Source organism: Vicugna pacos, chromosome 10 (genome assembly GCF_048564905.1).
Source record: "Vicugna pacos chromosome 10, VicPac4, whole genome shotgun sequence".
Lineage (NCBI taxonomy): Eukaryota > Metazoa > Chordata > Mammalia > Artiodactyla > Camelidae > Vicugna > Vicugna pacos.
The window spans coordinates 53,156,311-53,175,357 of NC_132996.1; the positions used below are offsets into that span (position 1 = coordinate 53,156,311).

At 42.1% G+C, this 19,047-nt stretch overlaps 1 long non-coding RNA gene across 1 annotated transcript in view; it reads left to right on the forward strand.

Moving 5' to 3' along the window:
* The window catches only part of LOC140698766 (uncharacterized), a 472,809-nt gene that overhangs the window by 20,900 nt on the left and 432,862 nt on the right, over nt 1–19,047 (forward strand). The window lies entirely within an intron of this gene.

The following is a 19,047-nucleotide window of genomic DNA, read 5'->3' on the forward strand; positions in this document are numbered from 1 at the left end:
CGTCTTCTTTGTGCCCCTTACTCCATGTGAACGGAGCCCAGGGCAGGGTCCACACAGGCTGGGCCGGCTGTCACCCTGGTGCCGCAGGCAGGAAACGAGCTCTTTTACAGGGTGTGTGAGGATTAAACGAAGTGAAGGATGAGTCATGGAGCTCTAGAAGAGCCGGAGATCCTTGACCTTGTCTTGTTGGTGTCTCTGAAATGCTTGGGCATAGTAAGAGTTCAGTAAAGGTTTTCTGGAGACAGTGAGCAAATGACAGGCAGGGAATGCAGTTAAGGAGGGGAGTATCATTCAGTATTCAAGGGTCATGGTCTCAGGGTAGTGTCTTTTTTTTTTTATTGAGGTGTATTTTATTAAGGTGCATTAAATTCGCTTCTGCTGTATGTTTCAATATTTATCTATATTGCAAGATAATCACCACAATAACTCCAGTTAACATCCGTCACCTTACATAGCTGCAAACTGTTTTCCTTATGGTGAGAACTTTCAAGATGCACTCTGCTAGCTGCTTTCAACTATGCAATACATTCATTTTATATCAACTATAGTCACCATGCTGTGCATTATATCCCCTCGACTTATTTATTTTGTAATCCAGACAGTTCTATTGATCAAAATATTATTCTTGTAAAATTAATCCTCCAGCAAGATTTGAAAATATGTGTATGGTTATTAGGGCATTCTGTGCCTTCTCTTGTTGGTCCATGTAAGCATCCACACATCCACGCTTCCATGCATCCGTGTGTCGGTCCATCCATCCAGTGTTTATTGGGTGCTTGCTCTTTGCCATGTTACTTTTAGAAGCTATGTCTAGATATTTTTTTTTGAATAAGCAGCCAAGTATGATTTGCTTTTGGGTGGATAGTGTGTGTGTGAGATCCATCCATCCTTCCAACATATACTACCTGAGCACCTGCTGTGTGCCAGGTGATGGAGATACAGTGGTGAGCAAAACTGGACATGCCCCTGTTCTCAGGTATCTTACAGTCTGGTAAGAGTAGAACTAAATAATACCTCCAACATAAAGTTATAATTGTCGTAAGTGCCATAAAGCGCAAGTTCACAGGGCTGTAAGAAAAGACACGGGGGGAACTGCCCTAGTCTGGGCGGTTGGAGGCAGTTTCTGAGAAAGGGACGAATGAGCTGAGATGTGAAGGAATAGGGGGAGCTGAGGGGATGTGCTCCAGGCAGAAGGAACAGCACCTGCTAAGGCAGGAGTGTACTCATTTCTTCTGGCTGTTGTAACAGATTTCCACAAACTTAGTGGCTCAAAGCAACACAGGTTCATTCTCCTACAGTTCTAGAGGTGAGCGTCAGAAATGGTTCTCACGGGGCTAACATGAAGGTGTCTGCATGGCTGCGTTCCTTCTGGAGGTTCTAGTGGAGAGTCTGTGCCTTGTCTTTTCCAGCTCCCGGAGGCTGCCGGCATTTCTTAGCTCATGGCCCATCTTGCACCCCTCCACGCTCTGCTTCTGTTATCACATCCTGTTACATCTCCTCTGATTCTGATCCTCCTGCTTCCCTTGTGATTACATTGGGGCCCCCTGGACAACCCAGGGTACTCTCTCCATCTCCAGGTCCTCAGTTACGTCTACCGAGCTCCTTCCAGCATGTGAGACAACATAAGCACAAATTTCAGGGATTAGGGTGTGAACATCCTTGGGTGGGGGGTTATTCTACTCTAAGGAGGTGTGATGATGTTTTGAGTAACTGAGAGGAGCCCATGTGGCTGGGGTGATAAGGACCAAGGGAGGTGGAGTGTTAGGCAGTGGAACAGATGGGCATTTGTCAAGTTTGTAACTGCCTACCATCTTTGGTCATCTTTCCTCTTTCTCACGCTGTGTCCTCTGCCTTCCTAATTAGCAGACACCAGAGTAGTCTCTTCCCCAGCTTCCCTTACAGACAGGACGCAGCCCTGTTGTAAGCTCTGGCATTTAGAAGCCCCACCCCAGTGCAATTTCTTTCCAAGGGAGAGCAAGGTGAGGCAGCGGGAGCCGTGCAGAATCCGTCCTCAGGGAGTGTGGTAGCAGTGGCAGTGGCTTTCAGGAGCAGTTCTAGTGGTCAGTGCTCAGCTAGGGCGAGGGTGGGGGCACTGGGCAGTCTGTGTGCGGGACAGTGTCAAAGAGGGCTTCGCGGAGCAGTCTGGGTGAGGTGGGCTGTTGTTCCTGACGTGGGAGCCTTCTGACTGTCTTTCCTCGAGGTGCTTTGAGTCCAGTTGAAGAGGGTCTGTCACGGGCAACTAAGACTCCTCAATGCCCCATAGAAGCCAGACCCTGGGAGGACCTGCAGGTCCTGGTAACAACTTTGATGTTTACTCTAAAGACAATAGAAAACTATAGAAATGATTTAATTAGAAGCTTTAGGGGAGAGTGACCTAACTTAGATCCACCCAGGTGCTTTCAAGTTTCGGAAACAGGTCCTCGAAAAACAGACCATCCTAATATATCCTAGACCGATAACGTAAGTGTGCTGTTGCAAAGAGCAGCCGTGTTTTCTATACCACGGAGGCTCGTCGTGGTTGGTGGGGTATTGGTTCTGGTAGAGAAGAAGCCCGGATGCAGTTTCAGGGTTTGATGGGGGTAGTGAATGGATTTTTATCAGTGCTCCCCAACATTTTTAGCACTGTTTCAACATTGTTTAACGTGGCACAAGTGACGATGACTGTATTCCTACAGCATATGGGGAAATGAGGAAGGCTGCTCACAGCTGGAGGCAGCTGGCCTGGCGTCTCCACCTCCCTCAAGCCCCAGCGCAGAGGGGCTCACCATCTGGAAACACCTGGGAGTCATTTGTAGCGCACAGCGTGCCCTGGCATGGGAGTGGGAAGCCCTGGGTTCGAGGGCAGGGGATGGGTGTTCTCCCTTGTCTGCACTGCTTCTCTCTCATCGCTTCCTGCTCCCAGTCCGTCTGTCCATGGTCTCATTGCTGCCACGCTGAGTGCGGCTATTCTAAACGCAATGTGCTGCTTTCAGTTTGTCAAGTGTCTGAGGTCTGCTGGGCTATCTTTGAAGTGGTCCAGGCTGGACCCAGCCTTTCATCATTGTGCAGATTGTGTAGAAACTGTATTATGTCTCTGCTACCTCTTTGCCAGCCCTCTGCTTTACAAGTGCTATCGGTGGAGGGAATTCCCTGTTTATGAAAGGTCATGGTTCAGTCATCTTTCAATTAAACTTAATAAGAAAAACAGACCTTTGAATTCAACTTGGAGGGAAAGGGCAACTGAATCTGGAGAGGCCTTAGAGGCTCAGGGCAACAGTTGGTTTGAATAAGGTCACAGATTAATAGGACTGGGCTTAATTAAAACTACATGAGCATCTGGACAACTTTGCCAACAAAGGGGATCATCTGGGTGTCTTTGAATGGTCCCTTTCTCCGCTGGGCACTCATTCTCTGGTTTGGGCCTTGGTTCCAGCTGCTGTGAGAGACTCTTGAGCCTGAAAGCTTTTCCAAGTCAATTATCCAGGCTTCTCTATGGCTGATTAGTTCGGTTAGAGAGCTGTTCTAATGAAGTCAAGGCTTGAGTCCCACGTGGGCCCTTAGTTTTAGCCTGTTCTGCAGCGCTGACTACGTATTTCCCGACTACACACTTGGGCATGGGGTGGGTGCTGCTTTGGGGTGGGTACTCAAGTCCCAAACATCTATCTCATTTCCCCCAGCTGGGGCAGGTGTGGCCCCATGTGCATTTGAATGACAGAGGTGCTCTGCTAGGGTGACAGTGCAGGAAACTGGGTGAATGAATTTGACTTTGACAAGAACACCAACAGGGCATGTGAAAGATGCGTCCGTTCCGTCCTTTTTGGCATCAAATCCCATTCTTCACCTGGCTTCTGTTTGGAAAGTCGCTGATGAACTAATTCATATTAAGCCAACAATGACCAACCATGTTACCTTTGTTAGAAATGCTTATGTTTTGACAAGGGCAATGGATTTTTTTAAATCAGTGATTTTCAAACCACCATGGAGGTGTGTTTAGTGTTAGGTGACCAGTCATCCTGGTTTGCATGGAACTGAGGGTATTCCCAGGATGTGAGACTTTCAGTTCTTAAAAACCCAGAAAGTCCTGGGCAAACTGGGATGAGCTGGTCATTCTGATCTAGAGTTTTTAGGAAGGTGAGTGTGTGGCAGGGGGAGGGTCAGGCCAGGATGGCGGTGACAAGAGGAGGCTGAGTGCAAAGAGCTCAGGTCCCTGCCTCTGCTTCAGCCAGAATGCTGACACTCTGTATGTTTCACATTTTGAAGTTGTGGATAAGCTTTTCCTTGAAATGCATTTTAAAACCCTTGCTCTCAAAGCATGGGGGTCAAAAGGAGTCCACAAGGAACAAGAGCAGGGGGAGAGGTCTGGGGGCAGAGAGGCTCTGAGGTCCCCTGCTGTTCTCCAGGGGGGCATTGCTACTCTGCTGACCTGAAAAGCAGGTTTTGGCTGTAGTCACCGTAGAGAAAGGCAGTGGTTACTGTTGGCTGGAAAGAGATGCACAGCCTAAAAGTTGAGAGTTATGTTTTATTTGGCGGACATTTTTGGGACTTAAGCCTGGAATGTGGCCTCTCAGACAGCTCTGAGAGACTGCTCCAAAGAGGCAGGGGAGGAGTTGGGATATATGGGAGTTTTTACAACAAAGGCCAGGTAGTTGGAACATCAAAAAATTACTGTTAATTAGTGTATACAATAGCCAAGACATGGAACCAACTAAATGTCCATCAACAGATGGCTGGATAAAGAAGCTGGTATATTTGTACAATGGAATACTACTCTGCCATAAAGAAGAATAAAATAATACCATTTGCAGCAACATGGATTGACCTAGAGGTCATCTAAGGATGGACCTTAGACGTCAAAGTGAAGTAAGTCAGGAAGAGAAAAATACCATGTATCATTCATATGTGGAATCTTAAAAAAAGACACTATGAACTCATCTACAAAGTAGATTTGCAGACTTAGTAAGCAATCTTATGGTTACTGGGAAAAGGGGGTGGGAGGGGATAAATTTGGGAGTTTGAGATTTATAAATGTTAGCCACTGTATATAAAAATAGATTTTAAAAAGTTTCTTTTGTACATATGGAACTATGTTCAATATCTTGTTCTAACCTTTAATGGAAAAAAATACGAAAACAACCAATAACTAAAAAACAAAACCAGAGACCTCAGGCTAAGGAATTTAGTGCTTTTCTAAGTATGAGAAAGATGCAAATGTCTGGGCTCTTTGAAATCATTCCTTTGATATGCACCTGAGCTACCTGGGGCTAGAACCCCTGCTTTCTCATCCTGAGTCACCTCAGGGTACACAGTGGGGGTGGCTGCAGAGGCTGGGCTGCCTGCTCCTCTCCATCCTGAGTTCCCTTCGGCTCACTGTCGGGGTGGTAGTGACTGATGACTTGATGGCCGCAGCATCCTTTGTTTCCTGATATGGCAGGCAGTATTTTTCATTCACAATAACCTGTCTGCAGAATCAGAGCAAGGGAGGGCTTTGGGAGCAGGATAATATTTGACATAATAATTCATGTTTTTCTCTCTATTTCCTCCTTTCGCTGCCCCCCCATTCCTCTAGGTGCTAAGTTTCCTTACCTCAGGAGAGATAGTATTGAGGTGGATAGCAGAAGCTGTCTACAGTGCACTTTCCTTCTAGGCTTTTGTTTTCTGTTATCTCTCATCTAATTGATCTGATTGATATAATTATGTTGAGTATCTGAATACCATGGAAGGGAGTAGAGGGAAGATTTCTATAAACTTTAAGAGATGGAAGACTGAAGGTGTTGAATATCAAGGCTAAAGAGATAGTAAGACCTCAGAAGACAGTAGCTCTTCATGTATATGACAACTTAGATCCAAGTTTTATATCTATGTAAGTATAGGTATAGATATATATCTCCTCAAATGTAATATAGAAGGGTGAATCTGCCTTCCTCTGGAGCTTTCAGGATATTTGCTGGTTTTCCTCAGTCACGAAGAAAGAAAGCCCAGTCTCCCAGGTTACCCTTTATCACTTTGACCCTTAATGACCGTAGGATTCTGACCACCCAGTGTACTACCTTGCTCTTTCAACCCCTCCCTCTTACTCTGTCTGTGTAACTCTCGGGTTATCATTTAGCTGATACCTCTGTATCCTCAGCATCTACTTCTAGTGCTGTATTTTTACCCTGAAAAAAACAAGCTGTCTCCTGATGATACCACTTACTCTGCAGACGTCCTGTGTGAAGCTCGTATCTCTCATAGATTGGCGCCTGGAAGTAGAGAATGCGCCCTTCATATTTCCTTTTGCTGTTTTCAAACTATTTCTTCTCTATCTTAAAAAAAACTCTCCTCCTTGCAGTTTCAAAGTAGTAGGATAGGGAAACATTCCCCCATCTACTCTTGCATTTAAGAAAAAAAGGAGGGTATTCAAAATTGAGGAAATTCAAGTTCCATCTTAAAGAACACTAAGAGACAATTATAACTCCAGACTGTAACATTTGAGGAAGAGATATCAAAAGCAGTAAGTCAAATAGTGGTTCTTCCATCAGGAGAGGACTTCTTTGGCTGCTGATCTCAGACAAGGCCTGCAGACCGGTTCTTGAAAGTCAGTAAAATACCCTCAGGGACAAAGCTGTGTTGTTTTAGTTAGGATTAAGTTCAAGTGCACCTAACAGAACATTCAAAATAACAGATAGAAATTTGTTTCTCTCACATAAAAGAAGTCTAGAGAGGTTTGCCATCCAGAGCTGGTGTAGTGGCTTCATCGTTATAAAAATATCAGATTTTCTGCTTTTTGGCCCCACCATCCTGGTGTGTGGCTTCCGTCTTTATGGTAACCTCTTGACCCAAGAGTTTGCTGGAGCATCGGCCATCACACCCATGCTCCATGCAGTAGTAGGGAGGGTAACAAGAACTTTCTCCAGCATTCCATATTTTTTTAATAGAGACTTTACAGAATTCCTTCCCAAAGATATCCACTAGAACCTGATTATATGGTGACATAAAGCTGCAAGGAAGTCCAGAAAAAGTAATTTTCTAGCAGTTTATATTGCTGTCTCCAGTGATATGGCAGTTCTGATATAATGAAACTGAGCAAGACCCTGTGGGGCCATCCTGGGGATAGACCTGTCATGTGCCCCACCTCTTATTTATAGAAAAGCTTTAGCCTCCCAGGCCTTCCCCACGGTCCAAAGAGCAGATTTAAATTGAGAAGTGAGAAAATGCAGAAACAAGGGCAAACAGTGAAGCAAAACAAAATAATAATAGTTTAGCCATAAAACAAGTCAAAGACCTTTAGTTCCCCCGCACAGGCTATAGGTAATATCCTGAGTCATATTCTTGAGTTGTTTTGCAGATTCTAAACTCCCTATGAGGTGGAAGAAATTAACCACATGCTGACCACCAGCACATAGACCCCAGATTGGTTGGAACCAGAAGGTTGGTGACGTTGACTCCTGAAATGCCATCTGGTTATGTCACCATTACCAGTCAGAAGAATGTCCACGAGCTGATCAGGCACCCTTCAACCCTCACCCCTAATATTGTCTTTAAAAACCCTTCCCTGAAAGCCATAGGCAAATTTGGGTCTTTCTGAACATGAGCTACCCATTCTCTTTGCTTGGCCTCACATTGGGTGCCTTGCAATAAACACTGTACTTTTTCCTTCACACCACAAGTTGTGGTGTCAGTAGACTGGCTTTGCTGCATGTTGGGTGAGCGGCCCCAAGTCTGGTTCAGTAAAAAGAGAACACATGTTAGTAGCAACTGGTGGTCTTGGTCTTATTCTCATTTCGAGCAGAGAGACTATGTTACAGGGACTTTGCCAGGCCTCGCTGGTAAAGAGGATGGCAGGCAGGACTGAATGAAAAATTACACAGACAAGGAAGCAAACTGGGGATGAGGTGGGGTTGGAGAGAGAGAACCTGTATTGTGAAAAGTTGGAGCAGCTGTGGGTCCCTGATGACTAGGGAAAAGAGAAGTCTTAAACAATTCAGTTCCACTCACAGCTTCATGTAACAAAGAGAGTTCTTTCTGGTTTGGCTTATAGTCCTTGGTGAGTCCTTGAGATATATTTTGTAAATGTTTAATTTAGTTAAGACTCATCTCACTCCTGAGTAACAATGAAAAGAGAGTGGCCATAGGATCTATGAAAGACGCTAGAAGAAAGAAGGGAGACAAAGAATGGAAACAACTAATGGCAGATAAAGAATATTCACCAGAAAAATATTGCCTTTAGGAAACAACAATGATGATCAAACCTATCACCACTAGTTAAAAATAATATAATGAAGTAATTGCCCCCAGAAAACAAGGAACAAAAAGGTAGGATTCCAGAGAGAGCTGCTCCATGAGCTGACAGAGCTCTGGGAGGTGATGGAGAAGAAAGAAAAGTTCAACAACGGCTCTAATGCAACACTATAAAGGATAGACACTGGTGAATGTGAGGCACAGGAAAGTGAGATGTAAATGACCACGGACATTTTTTTAAAGATTAGGACAAAAATAACAGATATCAAAGACACAGGAAGTCTAAAATACCCATATTTTGAAAACGAATATATATATATAAACATGTATGACTGAAGCATTGTGCTGTATACCAGAAATTGACACAACATCATAAACTGACTATACTTCAATAAAAAAAGTAAAAAAAAACCCCATATTTGGTGTTAATGATGAAGGTAAATAAGGAAACTGAACTAATATTTAAAAATGTAATTTTTTAAATTAAAATTTTAAAGTTTAAGAGAACTTTTTAGAAATAAAGCAAAACTTGAGTCTACAGATAGAAGGGTTATATCATATCTCAGAAAAAAATGGCCTTGCTAAGTAGGGAAAAAAAAGCAAGGCACAGCGTAGTATGACAGAAGCTATACTTTATATAAATAAAATAATTTTTTATGAATTGAATATTTCTGAAATTATCTCCAAACACTGAGACAACAGTGCTTGCCTCTAGGGAGGAATATTTTTTTCTCAACAGAGACTGGTGGTTACTTGCCAGACATCCATTCTCCTCTTGTATCTCAAAGTGCACTGTGATATGTACCACCTTCTTTGAGTTTAAGTTAGTGGTTCTCAACCAAGGGTATCCCTCCTTTCCTGGGAAATTGGCGATGTTTGGAGACATTTTCATTGTTACAGCTTGGAGATGGGGTGAAGGGTATGCTCTGCTGGCATCTGGTGGAACGCTAGCAGAGATGCTGCTAAACATCCAGCTAAGAGACAGGACAGTCTCCCCATAGCAAAGAATTATCTGGCCCAAAATGTCAATGATACCAAGGCTGGGAAAGCATGGCTTAAGTTACAGATGATAGAATATAAACAGAAATAAAGTGTGGACTTCTGAAAGATTCCTTAAAATAAAGGGGGCATGCCTTTCTTCCTCCTTCCTCAGTCCTGCTGCTTAGATTGTAGATGTGATGTCAAGGATTGAGCAGCCATCTTGGGCCTTGAGGATGAGGGTCACATCCTAAGTGGAGTGGGAAGCTAGAAGGAGTTTGGGTCCCTGATGTATTCTTTCCTCTTTTCTTTATTCATTCATTTACGAAATATTTATTTCATGTCTGCTATGTGCCAGGCACTAATCCATATACTGGAAACAGCAGAAAACAAAAAAATACATGTGCTTATGAAACTCATGTTCTAATTGTTTATAATAAAACAATGGAGAAGTAAAATATATAGTATGTTAGGTGGTGATACATGCTATGCAGGAAAATTGAACAGGGATGTCATTAAAAAGTGCCTATTAGGGAAGGTTCTGAATTTTAAATATGGTTATTAGGAAATGTCTCCTTGAAAAGCTGAGAGTTGAAGGAGAGGAAGGAGTAAGAAGTGTGGATATATGGTGGCGTTTCCAGGCAGAAGGAACAGCAGATAGCCCTGGGGTGGGAGTGTGCGTGGTATGTTGGAGGAATAGCAAGTAGCCAGGGCGTGGAGTGGGATGAACAGGGGAGGGGGGGGGCAGTCCGAGCGGAAGAGGTGATGGGTGGTCCAATGACATTTGTAGGGCTTTGGCCTTTACTGTGAATGATATGGGAAACCACTGGAGGGTTTTCAGCAGAGGAGTGGTACAATCTGACTTAACAGTTTGAAGGTGACTCTGGCTTCTGGGATGAACTAAGTTGGGGGTTGAGGGACAAGGGAGCACGCAGAGCCAATTATTACAAAAAGTCATGGAGTCAGTGATGGTGGTTTAGATGCAGGTGATGTGGTGAAGGTGGGGAGGAGTTGTCTGATTCTGGATATAATTTGAAGGTAGGCTTGGCAGGGCTGATTTGGTGATGGATTCAGTGTATGATTTCAGAGAGAGAGGAGTCAGCGATGACTCTGGGTTTTTAGCCAGAGCCAAAGAAGCATAGATAGGATCACCATGTTTCGAGATGGGCAGGTGCTGGAGGGGAAGATTTGGTTTGGGGTAAGTTATATTAGAGATGCTTATTAGATATATAAATTAGGCAGTTGATTTGTAAGTTACCATTTTTACCCAGAAAAAATGGCAACTTTGTATGCTTTAAGCTATATAATTCTGACATTCAGTGGAGAGTTCTGAGTTGGATTTATACATTTTGGAGTCATCAGCATTTAGATGTCATTTGAAACTATGAGCCTGGATGAAGTCACTGAGTAGATAGGGCCCGCCTGCTAAACCGAAAACAGTATGTTAGCAGAATGGCCCTCTTTGCCAGACCAGGAAACATTTTCTTGCATCTTCCGTCTTCCTCAAGCCCTGAAAGAGACTGGACTATTGCAACTGTGGCCAACATCATAGTTTGGTATTGATGTTTGAACTGCCTCAGGATGGGGCTGCTCTCTGCTGGGCATGTCACAGGAAGTCATGTCCAACTGGCAGAAAATAGTGACCAACAGTGGACTTGTTTCAGTTCATTTATTTCCTGAGCATTTGCAAGCACTTCTCCCTTTTCATTCTTTCCCTCTTTATCTCCAGTATTTGAAACTTCTTTATGAAATGTAAGTATATGGAAAACTATATAGGTTATAAATGAATTTTACCTAGTGAACATATAGTTATATGTTTGTAATTATAATGTAAGTGTAATCAGCACCCACATCAAAAGTATACATTTCACTCCAATTCCACCTTCCTTAGACCCCTAGTCATCACCACCCCACGACCATAATAGCTATCCTAATAGGTAATACCGTAATACAATTTTCCTCTATATGAATCCTGCTGCTGATGGGTGTTTGGGGGTCTTCCAGTCTTTGGCAGTTATGAATCATGCTCTTGTCCAGGCCTTTTGGTGAATATGTACGTTCACTTTTGTTGACTATCTACCTGTGGATAAAATTGCTGGATCACAGGATAGGTACATATTTAGATTTTTGAAAGTGATTATATCAATGTGTCATTTCACTAGCAGTGAGTTGGATACAGCGCACCCTTATCAACATTTGGCATTTTCAATGTTTTTTTTTTTTTAAGTTTTAGCCACATTGTGGTTTTAATTCTCATTTTTTGGATGCCTAATGAAGTTGAGCATCTATCTCTTCAAAGGTATAGTGGCTGTTTGGACATCCTCTTTTGTGAAGTGCCTGTTGAATTGTTTTGCCCATTTTTCTGTTGGTTATCTGCCTTTTTCTTGCAAACATTCTGTATGTGAGTCCTTTGTAAGATATATTATATATATATATATATATATGTATATGTATATGTATATGTATATATATGTGTGTGTGTGTATTTCAGATATTTATTCCCACTCCTTCTCTTTCTGTGCCTTGCCTTGTCACTATCTTAATGGTATCTTTTGATGAGCAGAATTTTTTATTGTGAACAACATTGGGTTTATTAATTTCTTCCTTATATTTAGTGCATTTTTGTTCTGTTTAAAAGATTTTGCTTACCTTAACATCATGAAGATATTGTCCTTTATTTTATTTTAAAAGATGTGTATTTCATCTTTCACATTTACACTTACAGTTTGTCTGCAGTTGACTTTAGTGTATGGTGTGAGTTATAACTCTAACTTCACTCTTTTTCTTTATGGATACCCGATTGACCTAAAATAATTTATTGAAAAGACCGCTCTTTCTCTACTGCATTTAATGTCATCTTTGTCATAAACTGAGTGATTGGAGACATAGGATCTGTTTCCATATTCTGTTCCATTGTTCTATTTTTCTATGCTTTTATCTATACCTATACTGTTAATTACTGTAGTTTTATAGTGTCTTGGTATTAGAAGTCTTAACATCTCGTAGTATAGGTTTTCCAACTTTGTTACTCTTTTTCATCATTATCTTGGCAATTCTCGGCCTTTTGTTTACTGTGTAAATTTAAAAACTAGATTGGAAAATTCTTAAAAATAAAGTTGCTGAGATTTAGATTTTGATATAGATGGCTTTACATTTATCTTCAATTTGTGGAGAATTGCCAGATTTACAACATTGGGTGATACTGTCTATGAGCCTGGAATATCACTCAATTTATTTAGGTCTTATTAAATTTCTCTTAATATTTGGTAGTTTTCTGTGTAGAAGTCTTGCATATCTTTTGTTAGATATAGTCTTTGCTATTTGATTCTTTTTATATCATTGTAAATAGTGTCTGCTTGGGAATTTTATTTTCTTTCTCTTGGTTCAGTCTCTAGTCCAGAGCCTGAAACCTCAGATGGTAGGGATTCACTCTTCCTTTTTTTTTTTAAATATTGTGGCAGAAAGTAAAGGTGAAGGGAGGTGAGGGAGAGACATAGAGGAGAGCTAGAAAGTAATTTACCTGGCAAGATAAAAATCTAGAGCCGTTTGGAAAATGGACTGAAATGATACAGGCTCACGTGAGGGTACTTGAAACATCTCCACGGTGACTACTGTTTGCAAAGTTCCAGACATGATGGGTACCTGTGAGATTGTGACCATGTCTTTTAATATGGAGCTGGTTAGTTCTTCTAAGAGGATAAAGCAGCTTTGAGAACAGCTCTTAAGTAATAACCAGCTCTGAACGTGTTTTGTTTTTTTGGGTTTGATTTTCACAGCTTTTGATTTTCCTTTGTGGTCAAGGTTTTCTACAGACTCCCCATGATCAGATTTTATACCTGTCAAGTGAGATCATTTCAGCTTCAGAGACAAATGCTTCTGACCCTCGTGAACCAGGACCCTTCTCTGCTTCACACTGATAACCTTTAAGAAGCATGAGGCTTTATCCTTTCCTCTCTTTATCTCCTCCAGCCAATTATTCTTAAGCCATCAGCTAAAGAATCACAGGATATATGAGTGTTTCTTTGAATATAAATATAACCTCAAACTTCAGGGTTTGTGCCTTATTGTTCCTGGGTCAGATTGCCTGTGCGAATGTTGCCCAAAAGGGAATGATGAAGATGGATAATTCAGTTTTTTTAAAGACTTGAGAAAAGACATTATTACTTAGTCAGTGGTACAATTTAGATAGTTCGTCATAATGTTGAATAAGTTCTTCTTTTTGCTCATGAATGTAGTAGCTATGTTAATTTTTGTCTCTCATCATCTCATTACCCTTTTTCTTAAAGAGGACTCTGTTTCTCCTCTGGTAACCACTTCTCCTTCACTGTTTCATCTGTGTGCTTTGGGTGGTCCTGTGGGTAGGCATTTAACTCCAGCGTGGCCAACCAGAGATCTGTATTCTGTGACTCCTTCAGAGATGGACAAGTTGCCCTGTCAGAGCCAATGGGACTCCAGGAGGCAATTCTGAGAGTGTTGGTAGAAAAGCACACTCCCCTTTGTATTGGTGTTGATGCTCAGAGGTTTTGGTCTGGAAAGAAAAAGGCAGTTACCATATTACCACATGGAGTCTGAGACTGAAGCCCATGGGTCGGGGATCAGAGCTGGGAGATGGTGAGATACCAGATACTGGCATCTCTCTTTGAGCCTCTGAAGTAATACCCTAGAATTTTAAGTTTTGTGAGCTAATGCATTTCCTTTTCTACTTAAACCAGTTCAGCATTTACTTTACGAATTGTGTGCATGTGTATGTGTGTATATCTGTATGTGTAATAAAATATTTCTATTTAGAAAATATTTCTAAAATATTCTGTATAGAAAAAATATTTCTATACAGTGGCAGTGGATTAAAAAAGGAGGCTTAGCCATAAAAACTTTGTGTAGGGTTCCTTTATGTGGATACTGATTTGGTTCTTGCCCATATTATTAAGGCTATATTATTAAGGTTATATTAAGGCTGCTGACAATGTAATACAGTCATTTTTAATTCAAATGAAGCAGCATTTCTAAAAGTACCCCTCCCTCAATTTCCTTATTCTGCATTGCCGTTGCTGTGGCTGGAAGTCCCATATAGGCTAGAGCTCTTGTACTAGTATAAAAAGGTGCAGGTCCCCACTGCATGCAGTAAGAAGGTGTGACAAAATGAACTGCACTCTTGCTCCATTTTAGGACCTTGGACAGGTCCCTCAGTAAAGGTCGGGCTCAGTTTCCTTGTCAAGAAGGTGGTTGGAGAGGGTTGTCAGGGTTATGTCTTTCCCCATCACACAGTGAGGGTGGTGGCAGAAGACTGCCTGTCGCTTCTCTTCACCTTAGACCCAGTGACAGAGGCTTCAAGGGAACTCTTGGAAAGCTTGACACGCGATCTCTAGACTTTAGAAAGCATAAGACTCCTAATGAGTAAAGGTCAGAGGGGAGCTTTGGATGGAGCTGCTAGCTTGGCTGCATTGGGATTGAGCTGCGTGAGCACAGACACCTGTTTTCCTGGGGCTTGATGTAAGGAGCCAGCCTCTGTGTCTGTGCGTACTTGCACATGTGTTCTGAGGGCTTCCTCTGAAAGGGACTGCTTGGAGGGACAAACAGACCCTGAGTCCATGTGGAGTGGGCAGATGGAGGACAGGGGTGCAAAGGTTCCAGATGGAGGATTTCTGGAAAACCTGTCAAACTGATCCCTGGAAGAACCACCTCCACACCCCAGGGGAACCCGACACCAAATTACAGCAGACCCTGCCATGAAGACTGAGCCGGCGGTGCCCTTCCCCTCCCCCTCCATCCCTCTGAGCCCTTGCCCAGAAAAACAGAAACCATTTCTAGAAACACACTGTGTAGGGAACAATGGGGGAGTCTGTGGGACAGCAGTGGCCAACCATGCCCCTGGCCCCACTGCAGGCTCCAAGCTTGAAGCAGGGGGCATGGAGAGGGGAGAAATTCTATATTGAATGAAGTTCTTTTTTTTTTTTTTGAGTTTTGGTGATTATACTGGAAAAGCTGTTTAAATTACTAAAGTGAGATCATTCTTGACCTGAATGGACAGGGAAGCCATGGGGCCTGCTTGACTGCTGTCTCAGCTGGACACAGGCACAGGAGAAGGAAAGAAAGCTGTTTTGTGTTTTATGATTGCACTCCATCCCATATGGCCCACTCAGTACAGTGGTCACATTGGCAAATTCAATATTGCTCTTTATAGCAATGCTCTGGAGGCCAGATATTTGCTGGAATTCTTAAAAAAGGATTTAGGTCAATCTCATTGTGGTCTGTGGGTCTCTATGGGACCTTCTAATTTCTCTGTTCACTCTCTGTTGATGGTAAAACGGACAAAAATCATAATCCTGCAAACTAGAACTCTGAAAAGACAGAACACATTTATTTCTGAATTTGTTGTAAGAAGGAAACAATTTATAATATTCTTTATAAAGGTTTGATCAACAAGGACATGTAAAGTGGGTTGAAACAGATGAAGCACAGTCACCTGCATTTTCTAGGTTACATCAGACAGTAAGAATCGATATTCTCAGTAATAACCACGGAGTACTACAGGGTTGGGAGTATTAGACATAGTGCTTGTCAGAAGTCTCCCATTCCCATCACCGTTACGCTACTGAGTTCAGTCCAAACCACCGTGATCTTGAATTTGAATTCTGTGGTAGCCTACTCATTGGTTTTCTTTCTTCCAATTTTGTCTTCTTCTAATCCATACTTAACATAGCAGCCAGAGTGAAGTTGTATACTTCCTCTTGTGGGATTGTGTGTATCAACTAAGAAATTGCCTATTACAGAGTCTGGCTCATTGTAGAGGCTCAAGAGATGTTCATTCTGTTGCTGCAGCCACATCTACTACAACTTGTTTGTCCTATAATGACACAGGGCATCACCATGGCGTCCCATCTTCATCACCACCACCACCACCATCATTTCCTTCCACATCTTTCACGTCTTCTTAGGATCAAATCTAAACTTTCCAAAGTCTGCAGGGTCCTTTATCATCTTACCCCTGCTTATTTTTCAGGACTAATTTCTTACCACTTGTCTCCTTGCACCCAACACACCAAACAAATTAAACTTAATTCTTCGGAAATTCCATGTTTTCTTTCAGCTTCATATCTCTGCACATGCTATTCCTTTTGCATTGAGCATTCTTATTATTCAAGGCCATGTTTACCTTCCCTGGTCCCTAAATCCTGGGTGGAGTGCTGGTCCTTTGTGTTTCCATGAGCACTCTACTTCCCTTGTCATAATGTGTGTCCTGTTGTATTGTGATCGCTACCTTTCCTGTCCATAGTCCCTTTGTCCCTTTTTACCATAAACTTGGTGAGTTCAAGGGCTGTAACAAATTGTCTGTGTCAGTTCCACAGCTCCACAGTGTCTTTTAGTGGATGCTCAGTGAATGAATGAATGAATAAAAAATCCACAATAGTGTAAAATAAGAATTACTCTTTGTTGTGATGCTGGTATGGTATTACAGGATTCAATATAGAGAAGAATTCAACTGTATTTCTGCAAAGTAAAAAAAAAGGAAAGAAAAAATCTTGATATAAAAACACCGAGCACTGAAATAAAGAGTAATTCTCGCTGACAGTCAGTTGACCAGAAAATTCAAATACGATGAACTCTCCACCCCTCACCATCCCATTCCTTTCCTGAACGTGTCTACTAATCAGAGTCTGTTTGTTGGTTGGTTTATTTTCTGTAAATGAATATGGTTGGACCGCTGATGGTCACCTCTTTGTCCTCAGAGACTTTATCACTGAATGTGAATCTTTCCTGACCTTTCTTCTGTTTGTATAATGCAGCTTTCTTAGTTTGCACAAGAGGGGTGACATGGTCAAAGCCCTTAATACAGAATCAGAGGATTTCAGATGGCATGAGACTCTTGAAAATACTGAGAAAAATAATTCTGCATGACAGATTCATGGAGCTGGAAGGAAAATCTAGTTCTCCTACCCCTGCATCCCACTGTTGGACACTTCTCTTCCCACATGTTGGCAGAGGTGTAATGGAAAGTGTGTGGACTCTGGAATAAAAAACTGTGGTTCAAATCCTGACTCTCCAGGGAAAATTACTTAATCCATTTGGTTTTCAGTGTCCTCACTGGTGAAAGTGAGACAATAATGTTTATTTCAAAGGGCAATTGAGGATTGACCAAGGTTACGCACTTAGTAGGCCTTGTCCAAGTAGGGCTCTCGGTTGCAAGTAACAGAAACAAATTCTGGATGATTGAAGCAATAGGGAATTTATTAGAAGGACACAGGAGTTTTCAAAATTGATAAGGGACTTGAGGATTTGGTTTGGAATGAGCAAGAACTAAGGGATATCTGGAGAACAAGAAATAGAAAGTTTATTTTTTTATCTAGAATTGACTAGGTTACAGCTACTACTATAATGAATGCTCTCTAAGCATTTATTTTTCTCTTGCTAAAGTCTTTCAGGATTCAGAGTCCCAGGAGTATCTGATTTTCTGGGTTTAGGTAGCATGCTTTCATCTTGGCCAAGGAAAGAATGGGTTAGGCAGTGGGAGGCAGGCACCTGGATTTACCAAAGATACGCAGAATGGTGGTGGTGGTATAATTTCCTATAAGGAGATTAAAGCTCTAGAAAGGGAATGAATGTTGGATAAGCACAACACAAGAAATACTAAAGGCTTGCTGTACTGTTTAGGATATTTACTTGCTATAGCTTGGTTGTGCTATACCAATTAGAATGTTTTCAGTAAAAAGTACCAGAAAACCTGACTCAAATTTATTAAACCATAAAGAGACATTCCAGGTCCCCATAATTGAAAACTACAAAAGTATACCTGCTTCAGGTGAGGCCAGATCCAGTACTTCACTGATTGTCACCAAGAATTGAGTTTCATTAGGTCTTGCTACTCTGACTCGTGTGGGTCACCTCGTCCTCAGGCTGGCTTCCTTTGCTGTCCCAAGGTAGTTTCTATCTCTGTCCAGGATTCCATGTTTTCTAACTCACATCCAGCAGCAAAGACCCACTTTTGCCTGAACCTTTCCAACCAAGGAAGTTGATAATTGTGACAGACTTGGATCCCATTTCAAGTCATCTATACCAGTGTTATCACTTCTGCTCCAGTATGTGCTCCTCTCTTACATTTTCTTTCACCACTTCCACCATCTCTGGGCTGAGACCTTTACGTGTATTTTCGTATTTAATCATAACCAGTATGTCTTCAGTGAGAGGTTGGTATTACACTGTCAGACACCTGCTGCTGTGTTTTATATGCCTCCATCCTCTGCGGAAATCATCAGCTAGTGGGGATAGCACTTAGTCTTGCTCATCTTGTGTCCCCAGACTTCAGTGTCTTTTTATATCCTGGACTGTTTTCTCCTCGCTCTCATCAGGAAACAGGACTGGATAATCTCTAAGGAAGGCATCTAACTTCAGAGGTCCGATGTCAGTTTCAGGACAGGAACTGTCACAGTATCTTTTTGGCATACTGAGAGTCTGTACTAATGGGAGTTATTTTTGTTGATGTTGTTAGACAACAACATTAGTTAGTCTGCCTTTTTCACTGTTGTTTCAGCAGCACCCGGAACACTGCCTAGCATATGGTAAGTGCTTAATAAATATTCATGGATTGTTAGCGTGAAGTACTCATTACTGAGAACCTTCAGTGTTATCCTGTGTTGGGGCTTTACGTGTATTATCTCATTTAATCTTCACAAAAACTCCAGAAGACAGGCGTTATCGTACCCACTTTAGCGATCGTGAAACCGGGACTAAGCGAAGCTCAGGAAATGGCCCAAGTTTTCACAGCTAACAACTGGCAGAACCGGGATTTAGACTCAGTGTGGACTGACTCCCCAGAGTGCGCTTCTTCTGCAGTGTAGCGCTGTCTAATTTAGCATTTTCACCCCTGACAATCTCTAA